Here is a 16,706-nt window from a genome sequence, read left to right on the forward strand (position 1 = left end):
ATGAGACTCCTTAAAATAAGCAAATCTCTTATTAAATTCAGTCAAAAGGATCTTTTCAGAGAGGGCTAGTTAAGTCTCTTTATACTAAAAAACATTACCAAATCGATTTGTTGATCTTCATATAAGATCAACGACACTTGGTTAGATTTCATTTTTTTGCAGTGTTTTTAGGGTCTTTTCCATAGGGCTCTGGTGTCCATCTGGTTTCGTGTCCCAGAACAGCGCCAGGTCCTTCGATAGCTCAGTTGGTAGAGCGGAGGACTGTAGGTGAACAACCGGCCATCCTTAGGTCGCTGGTTCGACTCCGGCTCGAAGGAAGCGATGCTTTTTGGTGATCTCTTTGTCTGCGACAAGACCAAGGCCTGGCAAAAGCCGCATTCCCTGACCAGGAATCGAACCCGGGCCGCGGCGGTGAGAGCGCCGAATCCTAACCACTAGACCACCAGGGAGACATGCTGTCTGCCTTTGGCACGAGTGGACGTGACGTCTTGCTCTCTGCGGGGCAGACTGCGGGAGATGGCTTCGCTGCAAAAACGGTTTATCCAATCAAATCTAGCCGAGTGTCATTAATCTTATATCAAAATAAAAAAAAAATGTACTTGGTACTGTTTTCAGTATAAAGACACTTACCTAGTGCTTTCTCATCAAATCATTTGACTTCATTCAAGACGTCTCCAGCGCATTGAGCAAATTTGCCTTGATGAGACTCCTTAAAATAAGCAAATCTCTTATTAAAATCAGTCAAAAGGTTCTTTTCAGAGAGTGCTAGTTAAGTCTCTTTATACTAAAAAACATTACCAAATCGATTTGTTGATCTTCATATAAGATCAACGACACTTGGTTAGATTTCATTTTTTTGCAGTGTTTTTAGGTTCTTTTCCATAGGGCTCTGGTGTCCATCTGGTTTCGTGTCCCAGAACAGCGCCAGGTCCTTCGATAGCTCAGTTGGTAGAGCGGAGGACTGTAGGTGAACAACCGGCCATCCTTAGGTCGCTGGTTCGACTCCGGCTCGAAGGAAGCGATGCTTTTTGGTGATGTCTTTGTCTGCGACAAGACCAAGGCCTGGCAAAAGCCGCATTCCCTGACCGGGAATCGAACCCGGGCCGCGGCGGTGAGAGCGCCGAATCCTAACCACTAGACCACCAGGGAGACATGCTGTCTGCCTTTGGCACGAGTGGACGTGACGTCTTGCTCTCTGCGGGGCAGACTGCGGGAGATGGCTTCGCTGCAAAAACGGTTTATCCAATCAAATCTAGCCGAGTGTCATTAATCTTATATCAAAATAAAAAAAAAATCTACTTGGTACTGTTTTCAGTATAAAGACACTTACCTAGTGCTTTCTCATCAAATCATTTGACTTCATTCAAGACGTCTCCAGCGCATTGAGCAAATTTGCCTTGATGAGACTCCTTAAAATAAGCAAATCTCTTATTAAAATCAGTCAAAAGGTTCTTTTCAGAGAGTGCTAGTTAAGTCTCTTTATACTAAAAAACATTACCAAATCGATTTGTTGATCTTCATATAAGATCAACGACACTTGGTTAGATTTCATTTTTTTGCAGTGTTTTTAGGTTCTTTTCCATAGGGCTCTGGTGTCCATCTGGTTTCGTGTCCCAGAACAGCGCCAGGTCCTTCGATAGCTCAGTTGGTAGAGCGGAGGACTGTAGGTGAACAACCGGCCATCCTTAGGTCGCTGGTTCGACTCCGGCTCGAAGGAAGCGATGCTTTTTGGTGATGTCTTTGTCTGCGACAAGACCAAGGCCTGGCAAAAGCCGCATTCCCTGACCGGGAATCGAACCCGGGCCGCGGCGGTGAGAGCGCCGAATCCTAACCACTAGACCACCAGGGAGACATGCTGTCTGCCTTTGGCACGAGTGGACGTGACGTCTTGCTCTCTGCGGGCCAGACTGCGGGAGATGGCTTCGCTGCAAAAACGGTTTATCCAATCAAATCTAGCCGAGTGTCGTTAATCTTATATCAAAATAAAAAAAAAATCTACTTGGTACTGTTTTCAGTATAAAGACACTTACCTAGTGCTTTCTCATCAAATCATTTGACTTCATTCAAGACGTCTCCAGCGCATTGAGCAAATTTGCCTTGATGAGACTCCTTAAAATAAGCAAATCTCTTATTAAAATCAGTCAAAAGGTTCTTTTCAGAGAGTGCTAGTTAAGTCTCTTTATACTAAAAAACATTACCAAATCGATTTGTTGATCTTCATATAAGATCAACGACACTTGGTTAGATTTCATTTTTTTGCAGTGTTTTTAGGGTCTTTTCCATAGGGCTCTGGTGTCCATCTGGTTTCGTGTCCCAGAACAGCGCCAGGTCCTTCGATAGCTCAGTTGGTAGAGCGGAGGACTGTAGGTGAACAACCGGCCATCCTTAGGTCGCTGGTTCGACTCCGGCTCGAAGGAAGCGATGCTTTTTGGTGATGTCTTTGTCTGCGACAAGACCAAGGCCTGGCAAAAGCCGCATTCCCTGACCGGGAATCGAACCCGGGCCGCGGCGGTGAGAGCGCCGAATCCTAACCACTAGACCACCAGGGAGACATGCTGTCTGCCTTTGGCACGAGTGGACGTGACGTCTTGCTCTCTGCGGGGCAGACTGCGGGAGATGGCTTCGCTGCAAAAACGGTTTATCCAATCAAATCTAGCCGAGTGTCGTTAATCTTATATCAAAATAAAAAAAAAATCTACTTGGTACTGTTTTCAGTATAAAGACACTTACCTAGTGCTTTCTCATCAAATCATTTGACTTCATTCAAGACGTCTCCAGCGCATTGAGCAAATTTGCCTTGATGAGACTCCTTAAAATAAGCAAATCTCTTATTAAATTCAGTCAAAAGGATCTTTTCAGAGTGCTAGTTAAGTCTCTTTATACTAAAAAACATTACCAAATCGATTTGTTGATCTTCATATAAGATCAACGACACTTGGTTAGATTTCATTTTTTTGCAGTGTTTTTAGGGTCTTTTCCATAGGGCTCTGATGTCCATCTGGTTTCGTGTCCCAGAACAGCGCCAGGTCCTTCGATAGCTCAGTTGGTAGAGCGGAGGACTGTAGGTGAACAACCGGCCATCCTTAGGTCGCTGGTTCGACTCCGGCTCGAAGGAAGCGATGCTTTTTGGTGATCTCTTTGTCAGCGACAAGCCCAAGGCCTGGCAAAAGCCGCATTCCCTGACCGGGAATCGAACCCGGGCCGCGGCGGTGAGAGCGCCGAATCCTAACCACTAGACCACCAGGGAGACATGCTGTCTGCCTTTGGCACGAGTTGACGTGACGTCTTGCTCTCTGCGGGGCAGACTGCGGGAGATGGCTTCGCTGCAAAAACGGTTTATCCAATCAAATCTAGCCGAGTGTCGTTAATCTTATATCAAAATAAAAAAAAAATCTACTTGGTACTGTTTTCAGTATAAAGACACTTACCTAGTGCTTTCTCATCAAATCATTTGGCTTCATTCAAGACGTCTCCCGCGCATTGAGCAAATTTGCTTTGATGAGACTCCTTAAAATAAGCAAATCTCTTATTAAATTCAGTCAAAAGGATCTTTTCAGAGAGGGCTAGTTAAGTCTCTTTATACTAAAAAACATTACCAAATCGATTTGTTGATCTTCATATAAGATCAACGACACTTGGTTAGATTTCATTTTTTTGCAGTGTTTTTAGGGTCTTTTCCATAGGGCTCTGGTTTCCATCTGGTTTCGTGTCCCAGAACAGCGCCAGGTCCTTCGATAGCTCAGTTGGTAGAGCGGAGGACTGTAGGTGAACAACCGGCCATCCTTAGGTCGCTGGTTCGACTCCGGCTCGAAGGAAGCGATGCTTTTTGGTGATCTCTTTGTCTGCGACAAGACCAAGGCCTGGCAAAAGCCGCATTCCCTGACCGGGAATCGAACCCGGGCCGCGGCGGTGAGAGCGCCGAATCCTAACCACTAGACCACCAGGGAGACATGCTGTCTGCTTTTGGCACGAGTGGACGTGACGTCTTGCTCTCTGCGGGGCAGACTGCGGGAGATGGCTTCGCTGCAAAAACGGTTTATCCAATCAAATCTAGCCGAGTGTCATTAATCTTATATCAAAATAAAAAAAAAATGTACTTGGTACTGTTTTCAGTATAAAGACACTTACCTAGTGCTTTCTCATCAAATCATTTGACTTCATTCAAGACGTCTCCAGCGCATTGAGCAAATTTGCCTTGATGAGACTCCTTAAAATAAGCAAATCTCTTATTAAAATCAGTCAAAAGGTTCTTTTCAGAGAGTGCTAGTTAAGTCTCTTTATCCTAAAAAACATTACCAAATCGATTTGTTGATCTTCATATAAGATCAACGACATTTGGTTAGATTTCATTTTTTTGCAGTGTTTTTAGGGTCTTTTCCATAGGGCTCTGATGTCCATCTGGTTTCGTGTCCCAGAACAGCGCCAGGTCCTTCGATAGCTCAGTTGGTAGAGCGGAGGACTGTAGGTGAACAACCGGCCATCCTTAGGTCGCTGGTACGACTCCGGCTCGAAGGAAGCGATGCTTTTTGGTGATCTCTTTGTCTGCGACAAGACCAAGGCCTGGCAAAAGCCGCATTCCCTGACCGGGAATCGAACCCGGGCCGCGGCGGTGAGAGCGCCGAATCCTAACCACTAGACCACCAGGGAGACATGCTGTCTGCCTTTGGCACGAGTGGACGTGACGTCTTGCTCTCTGCGGGGCAGACTGCGGGAGATGGCTTCGCTGCAAAAACGGTTTATCCAATCAAATCTAGCCGAGTGTCGTTAATCTTATATCAAAATAAAAAAAAAATCTACTTGGTACTGTTTTCAGTATAAAGACACTTACCTAGTGCTTTCTCATCAAATCATTTGACTTCATTCAAGACGTCTCCAGCGCATTGAGCAAATTTGCCTTGATGAGACTCCTTAAAATAAGCAAATCTCTTATTAAAATCAGTCAAAAGGTTCTTTTCAGAGAGTGCTAGTTAAGTCTCTTTATACTAAAAAACATTACCAAATCGATTTGTTGATCTTCATATAAGATCAACGACACTTGGTTAGATTTCATTTTTTTGCAGTGTTTTTAGGGTCTTTTCCATAGGGCTCTGGTGTCCATCTGGTTTCGTGTCCCAGAACAGCGCCAGGTCCTTCGATAGCTCAGTTGGTAGAGCGGAGGACTGTAGGTGAACAACCGGCCATCCTTAGGTCGCTGGTTCGACTCCGGCTCGAAGGAAGCGATGCTTTTTGGTGATCTCTTTGTCTGCGACAAGACCAAGGCCTGGCAAAAGCCGCATTCCCTGACCGGGAATCGAACCCGGGCCGCGGCGGTGAGAGCGCCGAATCCTAACCACTAGACCACCAGGGAGACATGCTGTCTGCTTTTGGCACGAGTGGACGTGACGTCTTGCTCTCTGCGGGGCAGACTGCGGGAGATGGCTTCGCTGCAAAAACGGTTTATCCAATCAAATCTAGCCGAGTGTCATTAATCTTATATCAAAATAAAAAAAAAATCTACTTGGTACTGTTTTCAGTATAAAGACACTTACCTAGTGCTTTCTCATCAAATCATTTGACTTCATTCAAGACGTCTCCAGCGCATTGAGCAAATTTGCCTTGATGAGACTCCTTAAAATAAGCAAATCTCTTATTAAAATCAGTCAAAAGGTTCTTTTCAGAGAGTGCTAGTTAAGTCTCTTTATACTAAAAAACATTACCAAATCGATTTGTTGATCTTCATATAAGATCAACGACACTTGGTTAGATTTCATTTTTTTGCAGTGTTTTTAGGGTCTTTTCCATAGGGCTCTGGTGTCCATCTGGTTTCGTGTCCCAGAACAGCGCCAGGTCCTTCGATAGCTCAGTTGGTAGAGCGGAGGACTGTAGGTGAACAACCGGCCATCCTTAGGTCGCTGGTTCGACTCCGGCTCGAAGGAAGCGATGCTTTTTGGTGATCTCTTTGTCTGCGACAAGACCAAGGCCTGGCAAAAGCCGCATTCCCTGAGCGGGAATCGAACCCGGGCCGCGGCGGTGAGAGCGCCGAATCCTAACCACTAGACCACCAGGGAGACATGCTGTCTGCTTTTGGCACGAGTGGACGTGACGTCTTGCTCTCTGCGGGGCAGACTGCGGGAGATGGCTTCGCTGCAAAAACGGTTTATCCAATCAAATCTAGCCGAGTGTCATTAATCTTATATCAAAATAAAAAAAAAATGTACTTGGTACTGTTTTCAGTATAAAGACACTTACCTAGTGCTTTCTCATCAAATCATTTGACTTCATTCAAGACGTCTCCAGCGCATTGAGCAAATTTGCCTTGATGAGACTCCTTAAAATAAGCAAATCTCTTATTAAAATCAGTCAAAAGGTTCTTTTCAGAGAGTGCTAGTTAAGTCTCTTTATCCTAAAAAACATTACCAAATCGATTTGTTGATCTTCATATAAGATCAACGACACTTGGTTAGATTTCATTTTTTTGCAGTGTTTTTAGGGTCTTTTCCATAGGGCTCTGATGTCCATCTGGTTTCGTGTCCCAGAACAGCGCCAGGTCCTTCGATAGCTCAGTTGGTAGAGCGGAGGACTGTAGGTGAACAACCGGCCATCCTTAGGTCGCTGGTTCGACTCCGGCTCGAAGGAAGCGATGCTTTTTGGTGATCGATCTCTTTGTCAGCGACAAGCCCAAGGCCTGGCAAAAGCCGCATTCCCTGACCGGGAATCGAACCCGGGCCGCGGCGGTGAGAGCGCCGAATCCTAACCACTAGACCACCAGGGAGACATGCTGTCTGCCTTTGGCACGAGTGGACGTGACGTCTTGCTCTCTGCGGGGCAGACTGCGGGAGATGGCTTCGCTGCAAAAACGGTTTATCCAATCAAATCTAGCCGAGTGTCGTTAATCTTATATCAAAATAAAAAAAAAATCTACTTGGTACTGTTTTCAGTATAAAGACACTTACCTAGTGCTTTCTCATCAAATCATTTGACTTCATTCAAGACGTCTCCAGCGCATTGAGCAAATTTGCCTTGATGAGACTCCTTAAAATAAGCAAATCTCTTATTAAAATCAGTCAAAAGGTTCTTTTCAGAGAGTGCTAGTTAAGTCTCTTTATACTAAAAAACATTACCAAATCGATTTGTTGATCTTCATATAAGATCAACGACACTTGGTTAGATTTCATTTTTTTGCAGTGTTTTTAGGGTCTTTTCCATAGGGCTCTGGTGTCCATCTGGTTTCGTGTCCCAGAACAGCGCCAGGTCCTTCGATAGCTCAGTTGGTAGAGCGGAGGACTGTAGGTGAACAACCGGCCATCCTTAGGTCGCTGGTTCGACTCCGGCTCGAAGGAAGCGATGCTTTTTGGTGATCTCTTTGTCTGCGACAAGACCAAGGCCTGGCAAAAGCCGCATTCCCTGACCGGGAATCGAACCCGGGCCGCGGCGGTGAGAGCGCCGAATCCTAACCACTAGACCACCAGGGAGACATGCTGTCTGCTTTTGGCACGAGTGGACGTGACGTCTTGCTCTCTGCGGGGCAGACTGCGGGAGATGGCTTCGCTGCAAAAACGGTTTATCCAATCAAATCTAGCCGAGTGTCATTAATCTTATATCAAAATAAAAAAAAAATCTACTTGGTACTGTTTTCAGTATAAAGACACTTACCTAGTGCTTTCTCATCAAATCATTTGACTTCATTCAAGACGTCTCCAGCGCATTGAGCAAATTTGCCTTGATGAGACTCCTTAAAATAAGCAAATCTCTTATTAAAATCAGTCAAAAGGTTCTTTTCAGAGAGTGCTAGTTAAGTCTCTTTATCCTAAAAAACATTACCAAATCGATTTGTTGATCTTCATATAAGATCAACGACATTTGGTTAGATTTCATTTTTTTGCAGTGTTTTTAGGGTCTTTTCCATAGGGCTCTGATGTCCATCTGGTTTCGTGTCCCAGAACAGCGCCAGGTCCTTCGATAGCTCAGTTGGTAGAGCGGAGGACTGTAGGTGAACAACCGGCCATCCTTAGGTCGCTGGTACGACTCCGGCTCGAAGGAAGCGATGCTTTTTGGTGATCTCTTTGTCTGCGACAAGACCAAGGCCTGGCAAAAGCCGCATTCCCTGACCGGGAATCGAACCCGGGCCGCGGCGGTGAGAGCGCCGAATCCTAACCACTAGACCACCAGGGAGACATGCTGTCTGCCTTTGGCACGAGTGGACGTGACGTCTTGCTCTCTGCGGGGCAGACTGCGGGAGATGGCTTCGCTGCAAAAACGGTTTATCCAATCAAATCTAGCCGAGTGTCGTTAATCTTATATCAAAATAAAAAAAAAATCTACTTGGTACTGTTTTCAGTATAAAGACACTTACCTAGTGCTTTCTCATCAAATCATTTGACTTCATTCAAGACGTCTCCAGCGCATTGAGCAAATTTGCCTTGATGAGACTCCTTAAAATAAGCAAATCTCTTATTAAAATCAGTCAAAAGGTTCTTTTCAGAGAGTGCTAGTTAAGTCTCTTTATACTAAAAAACATTACCAAATCGATTTGTTGATCTTCATATAAGATCAACGACACTTGGTTAGATTTCATTTTTTTGCAGTGTTTTTAGGGTCTTTTCCATAGGGCTCTGGTGTCCATCTGGTTTCGTGTCCCAGAACAGCGCCAGGTCCTTCGATAGCTCAGTTGGTAGAGCGGAGGACTGTAGGTGAACAACCGGCCATCCTTAGGTCGCTGGTTCGACTCCGGCTCGAAGGAAGCGATGCTTTTTGGTGATCTCTTTGTCTGCGACAAGACCAAGGCCTGGCAAAAGCCGCATTCCCTGACCGGGAATCGAACCCGGGCCGCGGCGGTGAGAGCGCCGAATCCTAACCACTAGACCACCAGGGAGACATGCTGTCTGCTTTTGGCACGAGTGGACGTGACGTCTTGCTCTCTGCGGGGCAGACTGCGGGAGATGGCTTCGCTGCAAAAACGGTTTATCCAATCAAATCTAGCCGAGTGTCATTAATCTTATATCAAAATAAAAAAAAAATCTACTTGGTACTGTTTTCAGTATAAAGACACTTACCTAGTGCTTTCTCATCAAATCATTTGACTTCATTCAAGACGTCTCCAGCGCATTGAGCAAATTTGCCTTGATGAGACTCCTTAAAATAAGCAAATCTCTTATTAAAATCAGTCAAAAGGTTCTTTTCAGAGAGTGCTAGTTAAGTCTCTTTATACTAAAAAACATTACCAAATCGATTTGTTGATCTTCATATAAGATCAACGACACTTGGTTAGATTTCATTTTTTTGCAGTGTTTTTAGGGTCTTTTCCATAGGGCTCTGGTGTCCATCTGGTTTCGTGTCCCAGAACAGCGCCAGGTCCTTCGATAGCTCAGTTGGTAGAGCGGAGGACTGTAGGTGAACAACCGGCCATCCTTAGGTCGCTGGTTCGACTCCGGCTCGAAGGAAGCGATGCTTTTTGGTGATCTCTTTGTCTGCGACAAGACCAAGGCCTGGCAAAAGCCGCATTCCCTGAGCGGGAATCGAACCCGGGCCGCGGCGGTGAGAGCGCCGAATCCTAACCACTAGACCACCAGGGAGACATGCTGTCTGCTTTTGGCACGAGTGGACGTGACGTCTTGCTCTCTGCGGGGCAGACTGCGGGAGATGGCTTCGCTGCAAAAACGGTTTATCCAATCAAATCTAGCCGAGTGTCATTAATCTTATATCAAAATAAAAAAAAAATGTACTTGGTACTGTTTTCAGTATAAAGACACTTACCTAGTGCTTTCTCATCAAATCATTTGACTTCATTCAAGACGTCTCCAGCGCATTGAGCAAATTTGCCTTGATGAGACTCCTTAAAATAAGCAAATCTCTTATTAAAATCAGTCAAAAGGTTCTTTTCAGAGAGTGCTAGTTAAGTCTCTTTATCCTAAAAAACATTACCAAATCGATTTGTTGATCTTCATATAAGATCAACGACACTTGGTTAGATTTCATTTTTTTGCAGTGTTTTTAGGGTCTTTTCCATAGGGCTCTGATGTCCATCTGGTTTCGTGTCCCAGAACAGCGCCAGGTCCTTCGATAGCTCAGTTGGTAGAGCGGAGGACTGTAGGTGAACAACCGGCCATCCTTAGGTCGCTGGTTCGACTCCGGCTCGAAGGAAGCGATGCTTTTTGGTGATCTCTTTGTCAGCGACAAGCCCAAGGCCTGGCAAAAGCCGCATTCCCTGACCGGGAATCGAACCCGGGCCGCGGCGGTGAGAGCGCCGAATCCTAACCACTAGACCACCAGGGAGACATGCTGTCTGCCTTTGGCACGAGTTGACGTGACGTCTTGCTCTCTGCGGGGCAGACTGCGGGAGATGGCTTCGCTGCAAAAACGGTTTATCCAATCAAATCTAGCCGAGTGTCGTTAATCTTATATCAAAATAAAAAAAAAATCTACTTGGTACTGTTTTCAGTATAAAGACACTTACCTAGTGCTTTCTCATCAAATCATTTGGCTTCATTCAAGACGTCTCCCGCGCATTGAGCAAATTTGCTTTGATGAGACTCCTTAAAATAAGCAAATCTCTTATTAAATTCAGTCAAAAGGATCTTTTCAGAGAGGGCTAGTTAAGTCTCTTTATACTAAAAAACATTACCAAATCGATTTGTTGATCTTCATATAAGATCAACGACACTTGGTTAGATTTCATTTTTTTGCAGTGTTTTTAGGGTCTTTTCCATAGGGCTCTGGTGTCCATCTGGTTTCGTGTCCCAGAACAGCGCCAGGTCCTTCGATAGCTCAGTTGGTAGAGCGGAGGACTGTAGGTGAACAACCGGCCATCCTTAGGTCGCTGGTTCGACTCCGGCTCGAAGGAAGCGATGCTTTTTGGTGATCTCTTTGTCTGCGACAAGACCAAGGCCTGGCAAAAGCCGCATTCCCTGACCGGGAATCGAACCCGGGCCGCGGCGGTGAGAGCGCCGAATCCTAACCACTAGACCACCAGGGAGACATGCTGTCTGCTTTTGGCACGAGTGGACGTGACGTCTTGCTCTCTGCGGGGCAGACTGCGGGAGATGGCTTCGCTGCAAAAACGGTTTATCCAATCAAATCTAGCCGAGTGTCATTAATCTTATATCAAAATAAAAAAAAAATGTACTTGGTACTGTTTTCAGTATAAAGACACTTACCTAGTGCTTTCTCATCAAATCATTTGACTTCATTCAAGACGTCTCCAGCGCATTGAGCAAATTTGCCTTGATGAGACTCCTTAAAATAAGCAAATCTCTTATTAAAATCAGTCAAAAGGTTCTTTTCAGAGAGTGCTAGTTAAGTCTCTTTATCCTAAAAAACATTACCAAATCGATTTGTTGATCTTCATATAAGATCAACGACATTTGGTTAGATTTCATTTTTTTGCAGTGTTTTTAGGGTCTTTTCCATAGGGCTCTGATGTCCATCTGGTTTCGTGTCCCAGAACAGCGCCAGGTCCTTCGATAGCTCAGTTGGTAGAGCGGAGGACTGTAGGTGAACAACCGGCCATCCTTAGGTCGCTGGTACGACTCCGGCTCGAAGGAAGCGATGCTTTTTGGTGATCTCTTTGTCTGCGACAAGACCAAGGCCTGGCAAAAGCCGCATTCCCTGACCGGGAATCGAATCCGGGCCGCGGCGGTGAGAGCGCCGAATCCTAACCACTAGACCACCAGGGAGACATGCTGTCTGCCTTTGGCACGAGTGGACGTGACGTCTTGCTCTCTGCGGGGCAGACTGCGGGAGATGGCTTCGCTGCAAAAACGGTTTATCCAATCAAATCTAGCCGAGTGTCGTTAATCTTATATCAAAATAAAAAAAAAATCTACTTGGTACTGTTTTCAGTATAAAGACACTTACCTAGTGCTTTCTCATCAAATCATTTGACTTCATTCAAGACGTCTCCAGCGCATTGAGCAAATTTGCCTTGATGAGACTCCTTAAAATAAGCAAATCTCTTATTAAAATCAGTCAAAAGGTTCTTTTCAGAGAGTGCTAGTTAAGTCTCTTTATACTAAAAAACATTACCAAATCGATTTGTTGATCTTCATATAAGATCAACGACACTTGGTTAGATTTCATTTTTTTGCAGTGTTTTTAGGGTCTTTTCCATAGGGCTCTGGTGTCCATCTGGTTTCGTGTCCCAGAACAGCGCCAGGTCCTTCGATAGCTCAGTTGGTAGAGCGGAGGACTGTAGGTGAACAACCGGCCATCCTTAGGTCGCTGGTTCGACTCCGGCTCGAAGGAAGCGATGCTTTTTGGTGATCTCTTTGTCTGCGACAAGACCAAGGCCTGGCAAAAGCCGCATTCCCTGACCGGGAATCGAACCCGGGCCGCGGCGGTGAGAGCGCCGAATCCTAACCACTAGACCACCAGGGAGACATGCTGTCTGCTTTTGGCACGAGTGGACGTGACGTCTTGCTCTCTGCGGGGCAGACTGCGGGAGATGGCTTCGCTGCAAAAACGGTTTATCCAATCAAATCTAGCCGAGTGTCATTAATCTTATATCAAAATAAAAAAAAAATCTACTTGGTACTGTTTTCAGTATAAAGACACTTACCTAGTGCTTTCTCATCAAATCATTTGACTTCATTCAAGACGTCTCCAGCGCATTGAGCAAATTTGCCTTGATGAGACTCCTTAAAATAAGCAAATCTCTTATTAAAATCAGTCAAAAGGTTCTTTTCAGAGAGTGCTAGTTAAGTCTCTTTATACTAAAAAACATTACCAAATCGATTTGTTGATCTTCATATAAGATCAACGACACTTGGTTAGATTTCATTTTTTTGCAGTGTTTTTAGGGTCTTTTCCATAGGGCTCTGGTGTCCATCTGGTTTCGTGTCCCAGAACAGCGCCAGGTCCTTCGATAGCTCAGTTGGTAGAGCGGAGGACTGTAGGTGAACAACCGGCCATCCTTAGGTCGCTGGTTCGACTCCGGCTCGAAGGAAGCGATGCTTTTTGGTGATCTCTTTGTCTGCGACAAGACCAAGGCCTGGCAAAAGCCGCATTCCCTGAGCGGGAATCGAACCCGGGCCGCGGCGGTGAGAGCGCCGAATCCTAACCACTAGACCACCAGGGAGACATGCTGTCTGCTTTTGGCACGAGTGGACGTGACGTCTTGCTCTCTGCGGGGCAGACTGCGGGAGATGGCTTCGCTGCAAAAACGGTTTATCCAATCAAATCTAGCCGAGTGTCATTAATCTTATATCAAAATAAAAAAAAAATGTACTTGGTACTGTTTTCAGTATAAAGACACTTACCTAGTGCTTTCTCATCAAATCATTTGACTTCATTCAAGACGTCTCCAGCGCATTGAGCAAATTTGCCTTGATGAGACTCCTTAAAATAAGCAAATCTCTTATTAAAATCAGTCAAAAGGTTCTTTTCAGAGAGTGCTAGTTAAGTCTCTTTATCCTAAAAAACATTACCAAATCGATTTGTTGATCTTCATATAAGATCAACGACACTTGGTTAGATTTCATTTTTTTGCAGTGTTTTTAGGGTCTTTTCCATAGGGCTCTGATGTCCATCTGGTTTCGTGTCCCAGAACAGCGCCAGGTCCTTCGATAGCTCAGTTGGTAGAGCGGAGGACTGTAGGTGAACAACCGGCCATCCTTAGGTCGCTGGTTCGACTCCGGCTCGAAGGAAGCGATGCTTTTTGGTGATCTCTTTGTCAGCGACAAGCCCAAGGCCTGGCAAAAGCCGCATTCCCTGACCGGGAATCGAACCCGGGCCGCGGCGGTGAGAGCGCCGAATCCTAACCACTAGACCACCAGGGAGACATGCTGTCTGCCTTTGGCACGAGTTGACGTGACGTCTTGCTCTCTGCGGGGCAGACTGCGGGAGATGGCTTCGCTGCAAAAACGGTTTATCCAATCAAATCTAGCCGAGTGTCGTTAATCTTATATCAAAATAAAAAAAAAAATCTACTTGGTACTGTTTTCAGTATAAAGACACTTACCTAGTGCTTTCTCATCAAATCATTTGGCTTCATTCAAGACGTCTCCCGCGCATTGAGCAAATTTGCTTTGATGAGACTCCTTAAAATAAGCAAATCTCTTATTAAATTCAGTCAAAAGGATCTTTTCAGAGAGGGCTAGTTAAGTCTCTTTATACTAAAAAACATTACCAAATCGATTTGTTGATCTTCATATAAGATCAACGACACTTGGTTAGATTTCATTTTTTTGCAGTGTTTTTAGGGTCTTTTCCATAGGGCTCTGGTGTCCATCTGGTTTCGTGTCCCAGAACAGCGCCAGGTCCTTCGATAGCTCAGTTGGTAGAGCGGAGGACTGTAGGTGAACAACCGGCCATCCTTAGGTCGCTGGTTCGACTCCGGCTCGAAGGAAGCGATGCTTTTTGGTGATCTCTTTGTCTGCGACAAGACCAAGGCCTGGCAAAAGCCGCATTCCCTGACCGGGAATCGAACCCGGGCCGCGGCGGTGAGAGCGCCGAATCCTAACCACTAGACCACCAGGGAGACATGCTGTCTGCTTTTGGCACGAGTGGACGTGACGTCTTGCTCTCTGCGGGGCAGACTGCGGGAGATGGCTTCGCTGCAAAAACGGTTTATCCAATCAAATCTAGCCGAGTGTCATTAATCTTATATCAAAATAAAAAAAAAATGTACTTGGTACTGTTTTCAGTATAAAGACACTTACCTAGTGCTTTCTCATCAAATCATTTGACTTCATTCAAGACGTCTCCAGCGCATTGAGCAAATTTGCCTTGATGAGACTCCTTAAAATAAGCAAATCTCTTATTAAAATCAGTCAAAAGGTTCTTTTCAGAGAGTGCTAGTTAAGTCTCTTTATCCTAAAAAACATTACCAAATCGATTTGTTGATCTTCATATAAGATCAACGACATTTGGTTAGATTTCATTTTTTTGCAGTGTTTTTAGGGTCTTTTCCATAGGGCTCTGATGTCCATCTGGTTTCGTGTCCCAGAACAGCGCCAGGTCCTTCGATAGCTCAGTTGGTAGAGCGGAGGACTGTAGGTGAACAACCGGCCATCCTTAGGTCGCTGGTACGACTCCGGCTCGAAGGAAGCGATGCTTTTTGGTGATCTCTTTGTCTGCGACAAGACCAAGGCCTGGCAAAAGCCGCATTCCCTGACCGGGAATCGAACCCGGGCCGCGGCGGTGAGAGCGCCGAATCCTAACCACTAGACCACCAGGGAGACATGCTGTCTGCCTTTGGCACGAGTGGACGTGACGTCTTGCTCTCTGCGGGGCAGACTGCGGGAGATGGCTTCGCTGCAAAAACGGTTTATCCAATCAAATCTAGCCGAGTGTCGTTAATCTTATATCAAAATAAAAAAAAAATCTACTTGGTACTGTTTTCAGTATAAAGACACTTACCTAGTGCTTTCTCATCAAATCATTTGACTTCATTCAAGACGTCTCCAGCGCATTGAGCAAATTTGCCTTGATGAGACTCCTTAAAATAAGCAAATCTCTTATTAAAATCAGTCAAAAGGTTCTTTTCAGAGAGTGCTAGTTAAGTCTCTTTATACTAAAAAACATTACCAAATCGATTTGTTGATCTTCATATAAGATCAACGACACTTGGTTAGATTTCATTTTTTTGCAGTGTTTTTAGGGTCTTTTCCATAGGGCTCTGGTGTCCATCTGGTTTCGTGTCCCAGAACAGCGCCAGGTCCTTCGATAGCTCAGTTGGTAGAGCGGAGGACTGTAGGTGAACAACCGGCCATCCTTAGGTCGCTGGTTCGACTCCGGCTCGAAGGAAGCGATGCTTTTTGGTGATCTCTTTGTCTGCGACAAGACCAAGGCCTGGCAAAAGCCGCATTCCCTGAGCGGGAATCGAACCCGGGCCGCGGCGGTGAGAGCGCCGAATCCTAACCACTAGACCACCAGGGAGACATGCTGTCTGCTTTTGGCACGAGTGGACGTGACGTCTTGCTCTCTGCGGGGCAGACTGCGGGAGATGGCTTCGCTGCAAAAACGGTTTATCCAATCAAATCTAGCCGAGTGTCATTAATCTTATATCAAAATAAAAAAAAAATGTACTTGGTACTGTTTTCAGTATAAAGACACTTACCTAGTGCTTTCTCATCAAATCATTTGACTTCATTCAAGACGTCTCCAGCGCATTGAGCAAATTTGCCTTGATGAGACTCCTTAAAATAAGCAAATCTCTTATTAAAATCAGTCAAAAGGTTCTTTTCAGAGAGTGCTAGTTAAGTCTCTTTATCCTAAAAAACATTACCAAATCGATTTGTTGATCTTCATATAAGATCAACGACACTTGGTTAGATTTCATTTTTTTGCAGTGTTTTTAGGGTCTTTTCCATAGGGCTCTGATGTCCATCTGGTTTCGTGTCCCAGAACAGCGCCAGGTCCTTCGATAGCTCAGTTGGTAGAGCGGAGGACTGTAGGTGAACAACCGGCCATCCTTAGGTCGCTGGTACGACTCCGGCTCGAAGGAAGCGATGCTTTTTGGTGATCTCTTTGTCTGCGACAAGACCAAGGCCTGGCAAAAGCCGCATTCCCTGACCGGGAATCGAACCCGGGCCGCGGCGGTGAGAGCGCCGAATCCTAACCACTAGACCACCAGGGAGACATGCTGTCTGCCTTTGGCACGAGTGGACGTGACGTCTTGCTCTCTGCGGGGCAGACTGCGGGAGATGGCTTCGCTGCAAAAACGGTTTATCCAATCAAATCTAGCCGAGTGTCGTTAATCTTATATCAAAATAAAAAAAAAATCTACTTGG

At 45.5% G+C, this 16,706-nt stretch overlaps 48 non-coding genes across 48 annotated transcripts; 24 read left to right on the top strand and 24 right to left on the bottom strand.

Annotated features, from left to right (window-relative positions):
- Positions 1 to 230: 230 nt before the first annotated feature.
- trnay-gua (transfer RNA tyrosine (anticodon GUA)) lies at positions 231 to 317 on the top strand. The gene is given in 2 exon segments: positions 231 to 267; positions 282 to 317. It is a non-coding gene; the product is annotated as a tRNA-Tyr (tRNA).
- Positions 318 to 377: 60 nt separating this feature from the next.
- Positions 378 to 449, bottom strand: trnae-cuc (transfer RNA glutamic acid (anticodon CUC)). Its single transcript has one exon. It is a non-coding gene; the product is annotated as a tRNA-Glu (tRNA).
- Positions 450 to 930: 481 nt separating this feature from the next.
- trnay-gua (transfer RNA tyrosine (anticodon GUA)) lies at positions 931 to 1,017 on the top strand. Its single transcript is given in 2 exon segments — positions 931 to 967; positions 982 to 1,017. It is a non-coding gene; the product is annotated as a tRNA-Tyr (tRNA).
- A 60-nt stretch (positions 1,018 to 1,077) lies between these two features.
- On the bottom strand, positions 1,078 to 1,149 carry trnae-cuc (transfer RNA glutamic acid (anticodon CUC)). The gene has a single exon. It is a non-coding gene; the product is annotated as a tRNA-Glu (tRNA).
- Positions 1,150 to 1,630: 481 nt separating this feature from the next.
- Positions 1,631 to 1,717, top strand: trnay-gua (transfer RNA tyrosine (anticodon GUA)). Its single transcript is given in 2 exon segments — positions 1,631 to 1,667; positions 1,682 to 1,717. It is a non-coding gene; the product is annotated as a tRNA-Tyr (tRNA).
- A 60-nt stretch (positions 1,718 to 1,777) lies between these two features.
- On the bottom strand, positions 1,778 to 1,849 carry trnae-cuc (transfer RNA glutamic acid (anticodon CUC)). Its single transcript has one exon. It is a non-coding gene; the product is annotated as a tRNA-Glu (tRNA).
- A 481-nt stretch (positions 1,850 to 2,330) lies between these two features.
- trnay-gua (transfer RNA tyrosine (anticodon GUA)) lies at positions 2,331 to 2,417 on the top strand. Its single transcript is given in 2 exon segments — positions 2,331 to 2,367; positions 2,382 to 2,417. It is a non-coding gene; the product is annotated as a tRNA-Tyr (tRNA).
- A 60-nt stretch (positions 2,418 to 2,477) lies between these two features.
- On the bottom strand, positions 2,478 to 2,549 carry trnae-cuc (transfer RNA glutamic acid (anticodon CUC)). Its single transcript has one exon. It is a non-coding gene; the product is annotated as a tRNA-Glu (tRNA).
- Positions 2,550 to 3,028: 479 nt separating this feature from the next.
- trnay-gua (transfer RNA tyrosine (anticodon GUA)) lies at positions 3,029 to 3,115 on the top strand. Its single transcript is given in 2 exon segments — positions 3,029 to 3,065; positions 3,080 to 3,115. It is a non-coding gene; the product is annotated as a tRNA-Tyr (tRNA).
- Positions 3,116 to 3,175: 60 nt separating this feature from the next.
- On the bottom strand, positions 3,176 to 3,247 carry trnae-cuc (transfer RNA glutamic acid (anticodon CUC)). The gene has a single exon. It is a non-coding gene; the product is annotated as a tRNA-Glu (tRNA).
- Positions 3,248 to 3,728: 481 nt separating this feature from the next.
- Positions 3,729 to 3,815, top strand: trnay-gua (transfer RNA tyrosine (anticodon GUA)). The gene is given in 2 exon segments: positions 3,729 to 3,765; positions 3,780 to 3,815. It is a non-coding gene; the product is annotated as a tRNA-Tyr (tRNA).
- Positions 3,816 to 3,875: 60 nt separating this feature from the next.
- Positions 3,876 to 3,947, bottom strand: trnae-cuc (transfer RNA glutamic acid (anticodon CUC)). The gene has a single exon. It is a non-coding gene; the product is annotated as a tRNA-Glu (tRNA).
- A 481-nt stretch (positions 3,948 to 4,428) lies between these two features.
- On the top strand, positions 4,429 to 4,515 carry trnay-gua (transfer RNA tyrosine (anticodon GUA)). Its single transcript is given in 2 exon segments — positions 4,429 to 4,465; positions 4,480 to 4,515. It is a non-coding gene; the product is annotated as a tRNA-Tyr (tRNA).
- A 60-nt stretch (positions 4,516 to 4,575) lies between these two features.
- Positions 4,576 to 4,647, bottom strand: trnae-cuc (transfer RNA glutamic acid (anticodon CUC)). Its single transcript has one exon. It is a non-coding gene; the product is annotated as a tRNA-Glu (tRNA).
- Positions 4,648 to 5,128: 481 nt separating this feature from the next.
- trnay-gua (transfer RNA tyrosine (anticodon GUA)) lies at positions 5,129 to 5,215 on the top strand. The gene is given in 2 exon segments: positions 5,129 to 5,165; positions 5,180 to 5,215. It is a non-coding gene; the product is annotated as a tRNA-Tyr (tRNA).
- A 60-nt stretch (positions 5,216 to 5,275) lies between these two features.
- trnae-cuc (transfer RNA glutamic acid (anticodon CUC)) lies at positions 5,276 to 5,347 on the bottom strand. The gene has a single exon. It is a non-coding gene; the product is annotated as a tRNA-Glu (tRNA).
- Positions 5,348 to 5,828: 481 nt separating this feature from the next.
- Positions 5,829 to 5,915, top strand: trnay-gua (transfer RNA tyrosine (anticodon GUA)). Its single transcript is given in 2 exon segments — positions 5,829 to 5,865; positions 5,880 to 5,915. It is a non-coding gene; the product is annotated as a tRNA-Tyr (tRNA).
- Positions 5,916 to 5,975: 60 nt separating this feature from the next.
- On the bottom strand, positions 5,976 to 6,047 carry trnae-cuc (transfer RNA glutamic acid (anticodon CUC)). Its single transcript has one exon. It is a non-coding gene; the product is annotated as a tRNA-Glu (tRNA).
- A 481-nt stretch (positions 6,048 to 6,528) lies between these two features.
- trnay-gua (transfer RNA tyrosine (anticodon GUA)) lies at positions 6,529 to 6,615 on the top strand. Its single transcript is given in 2 exon segments — positions 6,529 to 6,565; positions 6,580 to 6,615. It is a non-coding gene; the product is annotated as a tRNA-Tyr (tRNA).
- Positions 6,616 to 6,679: 64 nt separating this feature from the next.
- Positions 6,680 to 6,751, bottom strand: trnae-cuc (transfer RNA glutamic acid (anticodon CUC)). Its single transcript has one exon. It is a non-coding gene; the product is annotated as a tRNA-Glu (tRNA).
- A 481-nt stretch (positions 6,752 to 7,232) lies between these two features.
- Positions 7,233 to 7,319, top strand: trnay-gua (transfer RNA tyrosine (anticodon GUA)). Its single transcript is given in 2 exon segments — positions 7,233 to 7,269; positions 7,284 to 7,319. It is a non-coding gene; the product is annotated as a tRNA-Tyr (tRNA).
- Positions 7,320 to 7,379: 60 nt separating this feature from the next.
- Positions 7,380 to 7,451, bottom strand: trnae-cuc (transfer RNA glutamic acid (anticodon CUC)). The gene has a single exon. It is a non-coding gene; the product is annotated as a tRNA-Glu (tRNA).
- Positions 7,452 to 7,932: 481 nt separating this feature from the next.
- On the top strand, positions 7,933 to 8,019 carry trnay-gua (transfer RNA tyrosine (anticodon GUA)). The gene is given in 2 exon segments: positions 7,933 to 7,969; positions 7,984 to 8,019. It is a non-coding gene; the product is annotated as a tRNA-Tyr (tRNA).
- A 60-nt stretch (positions 8,020 to 8,079) lies between these two features.
- On the bottom strand, positions 8,080 to 8,151 carry trnae-cuc (transfer RNA glutamic acid (anticodon CUC)). Its single transcript has one exon. It is a non-coding gene; the product is annotated as a tRNA-Glu (tRNA).
- Positions 8,152 to 8,632: 481 nt separating this feature from the next.
- Positions 8,633 to 8,719, top strand: trnay-gua (transfer RNA tyrosine (anticodon GUA)). The gene is given in 2 exon segments: positions 8,633 to 8,669; positions 8,684 to 8,719. It is a non-coding gene; the product is annotated as a tRNA-Tyr (tRNA).
- A 60-nt stretch (positions 8,720 to 8,779) lies between these two features.
- Positions 8,780 to 8,851, bottom strand: trnae-cuc (transfer RNA glutamic acid (anticodon CUC)). Its single transcript has one exon. It is a non-coding gene; the product is annotated as a tRNA-Glu (tRNA).
- A 481-nt stretch (positions 8,852 to 9,332) lies between these two features.
- trnay-gua (transfer RNA tyrosine (anticodon GUA)) lies at positions 9,333 to 9,419 on the top strand. Its single transcript is given in 2 exon segments — positions 9,333 to 9,369; positions 9,384 to 9,419. It is a non-coding gene; the product is annotated as a tRNA-Tyr (tRNA).
- A 60-nt stretch (positions 9,420 to 9,479) lies between these two features.
- trnae-cuc (transfer RNA glutamic acid (anticodon CUC)) lies at positions 9,480 to 9,551 on the bottom strand. The gene has a single exon. It is a non-coding gene; the product is annotated as a tRNA-Glu (tRNA).
- A 481-nt stretch (positions 9,552 to 10,032) lies between these two features.
- On the top strand, positions 10,033 to 10,119 carry trnay-gua (transfer RNA tyrosine (anticodon GUA)). The gene is given in 2 exon segments: positions 10,033 to 10,069; positions 10,084 to 10,119. It is a non-coding gene; the product is annotated as a tRNA-Tyr (tRNA).
- Positions 10,120 to 10,179: 60 nt separating this feature from the next.
- On the bottom strand, positions 10,180 to 10,251 carry trnae-cuc (transfer RNA glutamic acid (anticodon CUC)). The gene has a single exon. It is a non-coding gene; the product is annotated as a tRNA-Glu (tRNA).
- A 481-nt stretch (positions 10,252 to 10,732) lies between these two features.
- Positions 10,733 to 10,819, top strand: trnay-gua (transfer RNA tyrosine (anticodon GUA)). The gene is given in 2 exon segments: positions 10,733 to 10,769; positions 10,784 to 10,819. It is a non-coding gene; the product is annotated as a tRNA-Tyr (tRNA).
- A 60-nt stretch (positions 10,820 to 10,879) lies between these two features.
- trnae-cuc (transfer RNA glutamic acid (anticodon CUC)) lies at positions 10,880 to 10,951 on the bottom strand. The gene has a single exon. It is a non-coding gene; the product is annotated as a tRNA-Glu (tRNA).
- A 481-nt stretch (positions 10,952 to 11,432) lies between these two features.
- Positions 11,433 to 11,519, top strand: trnay-gua (transfer RNA tyrosine (anticodon GUA)). Its single transcript is given in 2 exon segments — positions 11,433 to 11,469; positions 11,484 to 11,519. It is a non-coding gene; the product is annotated as a tRNA-Tyr (tRNA).
- Positions 11,520 to 11,579: 60 nt separating this feature from the next.
- trnae-cuc (transfer RNA glutamic acid (anticodon CUC)) lies at positions 11,580 to 11,651 on the bottom strand. The gene has a single exon. It is a non-coding gene; the product is annotated as a tRNA-Glu (tRNA).
- A 481-nt stretch (positions 11,652 to 12,132) lies between these two features.
- Positions 12,133 to 12,219, top strand: trnay-gua (transfer RNA tyrosine (anticodon GUA)). The gene is given in 2 exon segments: positions 12,133 to 12,169; positions 12,184 to 12,219. It is a non-coding gene; the product is annotated as a tRNA-Tyr (tRNA).
- A 60-nt stretch (positions 12,220 to 12,279) lies between these two features.
- trnae-cuc (transfer RNA glutamic acid (anticodon CUC)) lies at positions 12,280 to 12,351 on the bottom strand. The gene has a single exon. It is a non-coding gene; the product is annotated as a tRNA-Glu (tRNA).
- A 481-nt stretch (positions 12,352 to 12,832) lies between these two features.
- On the top strand, positions 12,833 to 12,919 carry trnay-gua (transfer RNA tyrosine (anticodon GUA)). The gene is given in 2 exon segments: positions 12,833 to 12,869; positions 12,884 to 12,919. It is a non-coding gene; the product is annotated as a tRNA-Tyr (tRNA).
- A 60-nt stretch (positions 12,920 to 12,979) lies between these two features.
- On the bottom strand, positions 12,980 to 13,051 carry trnae-cuc (transfer RNA glutamic acid (anticodon CUC)). Its single transcript has one exon. It is a non-coding gene; the product is annotated as a tRNA-Glu (tRNA).
- Positions 13,052 to 13,532: 481 nt separating this feature from the next.
- On the top strand, positions 13,533 to 13,619 carry trnay-gua (transfer RNA tyrosine (anticodon GUA)). The gene is given in 2 exon segments: positions 13,533 to 13,569; positions 13,584 to 13,619. It is a non-coding gene; the product is annotated as a tRNA-Tyr (tRNA).
- Positions 13,620 to 13,679: 60 nt separating this feature from the next.
- Positions 13,680 to 13,751, bottom strand: trnae-cuc (transfer RNA glutamic acid (anticodon CUC)). The gene has a single exon. It is a non-coding gene; the product is annotated as a tRNA-Glu (tRNA).
- A 482-nt stretch (positions 13,752 to 14,233) lies between these two features.
- On the top strand, positions 14,234 to 14,320 carry trnay-gua (transfer RNA tyrosine (anticodon GUA)). Its single transcript is given in 2 exon segments — positions 14,234 to 14,270; positions 14,285 to 14,320. It is a non-coding gene; the product is annotated as a tRNA-Tyr (tRNA).
- Positions 14,321 to 14,380: 60 nt separating this feature from the next.
- Positions 14,381 to 14,452, bottom strand: trnae-cuc (transfer RNA glutamic acid (anticodon CUC)). The gene has a single exon. It is a non-coding gene; the product is annotated as a tRNA-Glu (tRNA).
- Positions 14,453 to 14,933: 481 nt separating this feature from the next.
- Positions 14,934 to 15,020, top strand: trnay-gua (transfer RNA tyrosine (anticodon GUA)). Its single transcript is given in 2 exon segments — positions 14,934 to 14,970; positions 14,985 to 15,020. It is a non-coding gene; the product is annotated as a tRNA-Tyr (tRNA).
- Positions 15,021 to 15,080: 60 nt separating this feature from the next.
- trnae-cuc (transfer RNA glutamic acid (anticodon CUC)) lies at positions 15,081 to 15,152 on the bottom strand. The gene has a single exon. It is a non-coding gene; the product is annotated as a tRNA-Glu (tRNA).
- Positions 15,153 to 15,633: 481 nt separating this feature from the next.
- On the top strand, positions 15,634 to 15,720 carry trnay-gua (transfer RNA tyrosine (anticodon GUA)). Its single transcript is given in 2 exon segments — positions 15,634 to 15,670; positions 15,685 to 15,720. It is a non-coding gene; the product is annotated as a tRNA-Tyr (tRNA).
- A 60-nt stretch (positions 15,721 to 15,780) lies between these two features.
- On the bottom strand, positions 15,781 to 15,852 carry trnae-cuc (transfer RNA glutamic acid (anticodon CUC)). Its single transcript has one exon. It is a non-coding gene; the product is annotated as a tRNA-Glu (tRNA).
- A 481-nt stretch (positions 15,853 to 16,333) lies between these two features.
- Positions 16,334 to 16,420, top strand: trnay-gua (transfer RNA tyrosine (anticodon GUA)). Its single transcript is given in 2 exon segments — positions 16,334 to 16,370; positions 16,385 to 16,420. It is a non-coding gene; the product is annotated as a tRNA-Tyr (tRNA).
- Positions 16,421 to 16,480: 60 nt separating this feature from the next.
- On the bottom strand, positions 16,481 to 16,552 carry trnae-cuc (transfer RNA glutamic acid (anticodon CUC)). Its single transcript has one exon. It is a non-coding gene; the product is annotated as a tRNA-Glu (tRNA).
- Between the last annotated feature and the right edge of the window lie 154 nt (positions 16,553 to 16,706).

Source organism: Alosa pseudoharengus, unplaced genomic scaffold (assembly GCF_046254945.1).
Source record: "Alosa pseudoharengus isolate Yale_2024_CS ecotype anadromous, Long Island Sound unplaced genomic scaffold, YU_APseudo_1.1 YU_APseudo_1.1_scf_12, whole genome shotgun sequence".
NCBI lineage: Eukaryota > Metazoa > Chordata > Actinopteri > Clupeiformes > Clupeidae > Alosa > Alosa pseudoharengus.